We start from the raw sequence: 5,505 nt of genomic DNA, 5'->3' as shown, positions 1-5,505 counted from the left end.
CTTTTTGACTTTCTCAAAAAGCACAAGAAAACCAAACAGGATTTTCGGGTTTACCAGAATGTGCCAAAAGATGGCAGGTATCTGTGTCACCCCAGGCTCCCCAGGCCACCAGCCTTTCCTGCTACACCCTCCGGGGTGCACTGCCAGAGGGCTCCCTGTGTGCCTGCAGGCTGTTTGGGACAGCACCGGGCAGGCGAGTGCTGAGCACCCTCTGTGCGATGTGGCGACAGCGGGCCAGCTCCCACCAGCCATGCTGACCAGGTTGAAGCCGAGAACACACGCGGTCTGCAAAAACAAGCGCGGCCTAGCAGCAAGCGCACTTATCTTGCTGCACAGTCCTTCAAACACAACGCGGGGTATTTATGTCTGTGGTTTGGGTTCCCAAACCTGTGACATCAGATAAGTGCGATGTTCGCGAGAATAAACAGTGTTGTAGAGAGGAAACCACCACCAAGAAGCCCCTGGGCTCAGCCTCAGCCTCAGCTTCCTCTCCCAGGAGGAAGGGGCTCTATCTGGTTGAGGTTTCACTGTGTTGAGCCAGGGGTGGGGGTAGGGAGATTGGGGAGGACGACCTGTCCTCTCCGGAGCTGGCTCACATGTTGGACTTCGACGTTTAACTCTCTGACCTCTAAAATGTCACCTGTGGAATGGAAATGCTAACTCCCACCTTGTGGGGCAGAAACAAAACACAATAAAACAAAATAAAATACCAAGAATTGTTCACCTTTGGATCAATCATGTTCCATTTTCCAAGTAAATCTCTCCATCATCCCGTTTTTCATCTCCGCAAGGCGGGGCTACTAAAACCAGCCCCAATTTACAGATGAGAATAAGGCTCCGAGTAGTAAAGAAGGCAGTTACGAGACACTCCATGGCTGGGGCCAGCTCGTGGCGCGGTGGGGAAGGTACCGGAGCCCACGTGGCTGACTGCACAGTGCAGAATCCTAAACCTAGCATCTTGAAAAACATGCTGGGTACCTGCGTTTGCATGCCCAAAATCTTCGAGGAGAACGGAGAAGGGATTGCAGCGTGGCCATTGCCCTGGGGGTTGCTCTCTCACTTTCTCTCTCTGTTATGAGTTTTCCCTGTGGCAAGACTAAAAGAACAAAACCCACTCTGCCACTTATTATTTTTCCTTTTTAGAGAAATGCAAACATGTAAAACATAAATAAATGAACAAAACATATAAACATAGAAACGTAAGCAGTTGGACAAGTTTGGCAGGATATACACCCAAATGTCATAGTGGTTCTCCTGGGTGCCAGGGTTGCCAGTGGGAAAGGACGCCATGGCTATTATGGTCGCATCATTCTGATCTCAGCGAAATGTCACCTCCTCCCAGAGGCCCTCTCCAAGCCTCTGTGCCGGGCAGTGCTCCTGCGCCTCTTCCTCCCATCACCCACCTCATCACCAGAATGCACCTGTTGTATTTGCCCGTCTGTTCCTGAGCTCACTGTCTGGGTCCCCCGAAGCTTAATGATCCTCTAAGCAGAAACTTTGCCTGTCTTTGGCCCCTTGAACAGTGCCTGGAGCTCAGGGGCTCAATAAACAGTCCTCAGCTCACAAACTGTGTTTTCTTATTTATTTTTAATTTGCTTTGCTTTTTAAAAATGAAGCCTATATTAGGTTGTTGGAAAAGTCATGGTATATTTTTCTATGCAAAAATGCATCATGACTTTTCTGACCACCCAGTAGATGGTTTTTAATTGTTATTTTAAGTGCTGGTCAAGCTGGCTGGAGCCTGGACAGGGTGCCTGGCCTGACGGCCTTATCTGGCAGAGCGGGAAGGAAGCGGGTTCCCGGGCTTCCCACGGAGTGGCCGTGCAGCGAGCACCCCAGAGTTCCTCGGCCAGCCTGCTCTGAGCGTCCAACCGGAGATCTCCCCGCCTGGGACAGGGTTATCTTTGAATGACAGTGTGTTCAGTCTCCCCCACGGGTGAGGCCGCCTGTCTCAGGGGGCAACAGGAAGGCCCGGGCCAAACCCAGGCCCCGGGGGGGGGGAGGGGGGGGTGAGCTGGGCCCCGCGGGGGAGGGGGGTGTTACTTGGCCCACACCAGCCACTTGGACTTTTGCCATCATTTTTTAAAAATCAAGAAATCTTGGAAGAAAATGAAACAATTTTCCCAAAGGGTGCAAAATAAGAGAAGTCTAAATGGATGGGAAGACCTCGCGACCGCAGGGTGACAATTCTGCCAACATGCATAAGCTTCATGCGATTTCACGTAGCCACCCACGGGATGTTCTCCACTGGAAAAAGTAACCTTCGGTTCACAAAGAAGAACCTGAAATAGGAGAAGAGTGAGAAAGATTCAGACAAAGATAGTATTTCTATTCACTGGGAACTGGACTATTTTTTTTTAAAGGATTAATTTTATTTATTATCATTTTTAAATTTGACCAGAAAGAAACAGAGAGAGAGAGAGACAGAAAGTGAGAAAGCAAAAGCCAGGTCTGGGACTCAAACCATGGTCAGCCATGTAGGGGCTCCTTAGTCACCTGGTCAACCTGCTGGCCCTGGGAACTTGACTACTGAATCCAGGATTTCAGCATCTTACACCCTCAGCAAAAATTAAAAATGACCCTCAGTTTCTATGATATATATAAAGAAAAGAATCAGAGATTTCACATCAGATGCCTGGAGTTCAGGCTTGCCCCTGAACCCAGCCACATTGGGCCTTCATTTTCATAAGGGTGATGGATTGACACTGAGTTGCAACTTGGGGCTCTCCTGTTCTCCACAGTCCCCACCACTCCCTACTGCCTCCCACCGGACTGCCTTCAACCATCTGTGCGTGTCGTCTGGACATTGTGGTCACTGGGACTGTGGTCCTGAAACTTGCCACAGCCCAGGGAAAGGCTGGACACAGCAGGTTGGGGACATCTGAAGCTGCATTTCTGCTGTTAGGACCAATGCATTCATTCCATCCTACTTACTGGAAATGCCAGTTTGGAGGATGAAGGGCACCCACCTGGAAGTCAGAGCACCTCGAGCAACCTCTGGAGTGGAATTTCCCCGTCAGTGTCTCGGTCCCCTCCTCTGGCCCTCCGTGGGCTATTTGCAGGGGTCTGTGCCACCGTGCCGTGCAATGCCCAGCCTACACAGACCAGCGCCAGGGCAACAACGTGGTGAGGACAACACACGCCTCTCACAGTGAGGGTCGTTCGATCTTGGGAAGGAACGGTCTCGGGTAGTTCGTTCTTGTTCGTTCTCCTTGCTAGAGAAAGAAAGAAAATGAGGAGGAAGAGAAGGAAGGAGGTGTGCAGGGGGAGGATTTGCTTTGACCTTTGATCCCCTTTTCCAAAAAGGAGGGGAAAAGTAACCTGACAGCCCTGGCCTCCTTCGATCCCCGCCTGCCCGCACAGCTCCAGGGCCAGCGAGGACCAGCCCGATCCTGCTGGGCAGCTCCACCCTCCCAACCAGCTTTGCTTGCATTTGAAATCTGGGACCGCAAAGCCATTGCCTGCACCCCGCCATCACTGTCCACAACACGGAGACCCGAGGTGGGGGACGATGGAGAACACTTCTCCACCATGCAGCCCCGCCCGAATGCCAGCTGGGTTTGGAGACCAGAGAAGGGGCTTGGGAAGGAGTCTCTGAACACGTTAGGAAACTAGCCCTTCGATCCCAGGGAAGAGTCCCCAGATTGGAGACTTATGGAAAAGGAAAGTCTCAGGGACCTGCCCCGGGGATGAATTCAGTGGAAGGGGAGTGAAGCTCTTGGTAAAGAGTGGGGAGAAGTCGGATTGTGCAGTGGTTAGAGACGTGGCTTTGACCCCGTCTGTGGGCAGACGTGAGTTTCACCCCTCAAGTCTTCACAGGACTGTTAAGGGTTGAATGAGGCCATGCGTGTTGGGCGCCTGGCAGGCAGGTGCTCGCGAAGGGGCACGATTATTATAAAGTGGTTTAGGGAGTCCCAGGGCAGCCTCAGGGAGAGAGACCCAAAAATGCCAGGCTGTGTGCCCAGAGCGAGGAGAGGGTCAGTTAGAAACTTCTGAGAGCACCACAGACCACACGGTCAGCAAGGTCAGGCCTGGGCCTTTTCCAAGTCGGAAAGAGGCAAATTCAGGACAGAGATGAACTTACAGAAAACGTGTTCCTCCATGCTGTCCCCGAGGAGGCCCGAGCTGATCAGGCTGGGAGCTCCCTGGGGCTGCTACCTGGCTCAGGGCGGAGGTCAAGGGGCCGAGAGAATGACAACGGTTACACCCGCGGCATGCTTGAAGCACTTGGCATGTGCCGGACACTTAAAGTCACTCGATGCTCATGCAACCTACTCTCTTCCCCCTTTTCAGGTGGGGAAACCGCGGCCCGGGGGATTAAGTCACTTCACATGCAGGCCCTCTTGAAAGGACCGTACTAAGCTGGGACCTGCAGTCTGGGCACTAACCACTGGGAGTGCTCTCTCTGCAGGTGAACCCAGCAGGGATTCATGCCCGGGGCCCTGGAGGGTGGCCTGAGACTGATCATGGCCTCCCCTCGGTCCACCACCTGTCCCAGGTGCAACCCTGGGCTTGAGAGCACTGAGGGCCATGCTGCCTGGTACGCGGTTATACCCACAGGCACAGCCATGAGCAACTTCCAGCGGTGCCCACTCTGTGCTGGGCACCAGGTTCCAGAGGAGAAGCAGACTCGCCCCTGCCCCCGAGTCCGCAGATGAGTGCACAGCCGCCTCAGCCCTGCAGAGGACTCAGGAATCTGGGGTCGGGGGTGGCCAGGGAAGTGTCAACGCTGACATAGCAGGAGGAGGGGCTGGAAAGCAGGAACTCCAAGCCATGGAAGGCCTGGAGGGCCCGGGTTGAGGGAGCCTGTGTGCGTGGAGAACCGGACAGGGTCTCGTGCCTCAGGAGGGCTCAGCTGAGTGGCCTGTGTGACCTGGGGCAGCCAATCTACCTCTCTGGGCCTCAGTGTCTTCACCTGTAAAACGGGAATACGGGAGCACCCCTCCCCTTGGGCTGTCCTGTGCCAGTCTCAGTGCCAGGCATCGGGAAGGATTACCTGGTTGTCTAGAGCATGTGGCGTCAAGTCCCAGCCTCCTCCCAGCTCCCCTGTAGCATAGGAGCTGCAGAATCCCCATGGGTTCACGGGGCCACCCCAGAGGTGTCCGTGAGGCGCACCTGCCTGCAGGCAGGTCTCGCCACCCGCTGACACTTCTGCTGTCTCCTATCGAGCTCCAGACGGGGCCCGCCCTCCCCACAGTGCCCCCTCCAGGTGGCGTGGGCTCCCTGCCTAGGTCACGTTTGTCCTTCCGTGACTCGCTTCAACATCCTCATCTTGGCATTTCCCCGCTGATGCTCGAGTTTCTGTTTTCCGACTGCACAGGAAGGCAATGAGAATAGCGGGGCACCTGTCTGTGAGCGTTTGCTGTGGGCCTGGTGTTCGCATTCACTCTCACTCACCCATCCATTCATTCATTAAGTAGTCTCTGACCGTCTCCATGTGCCTTGCAGTTCCCTAGGGAACCAATGTCCCGCCCTCCCTGGCAGGGCTCCCATTTCGGGGGGGGG

The 5,505-nt window shown here is 54.3% G+C and overlaps 1 long non-coding RNA gene across 1 annotated transcript in view; it reads right to left on the bottom strand.

The window, feature by feature from the left end:
• Positions 1-2,044: 2,044 nt before the first annotated feature.
• Positions 2,045-5,505, bottom strand: part of LOC114009389 (uncharacterized) — a 3,893-nt gene continuing 432 nt past the window's right edge. Inside the window, exons 2-3 of the long non-coding RNA XR_003550818.1 lie at positions 2,970-3,215; positions 2,045-2,282 (exon numbers count right to left, since the gene is read on the bottom strand). This is a non-coding gene — a long non-coding RNA (uncharacterized LOC114009389). The remainder of the gene's footprint in view (positions 2,283-2,969; positions 3,216-5,505) is intronic.

The sequence above is a fragment of the Tupaia chinensis genome, unplaced genomic scaffold (genome assembly GCF_000334495.1).
Source record: "Tupaia chinensis unplaced genomic scaffold, TupChi_1.0 Scaffold000049_1, whole genome shotgun sequence".
NCBI classification, from domain to species: domain Eukaryota; kingdom Metazoa; phylum Chordata; class Mammalia; order Scandentia; family Tupaiidae; genus Tupaia; species Tupaia belangeri.
The sequence above is the reverse complement of the archived record's forward strand: the minus strand, read 5'-3'. Positions and strand labels throughout refer to the sequence as shown.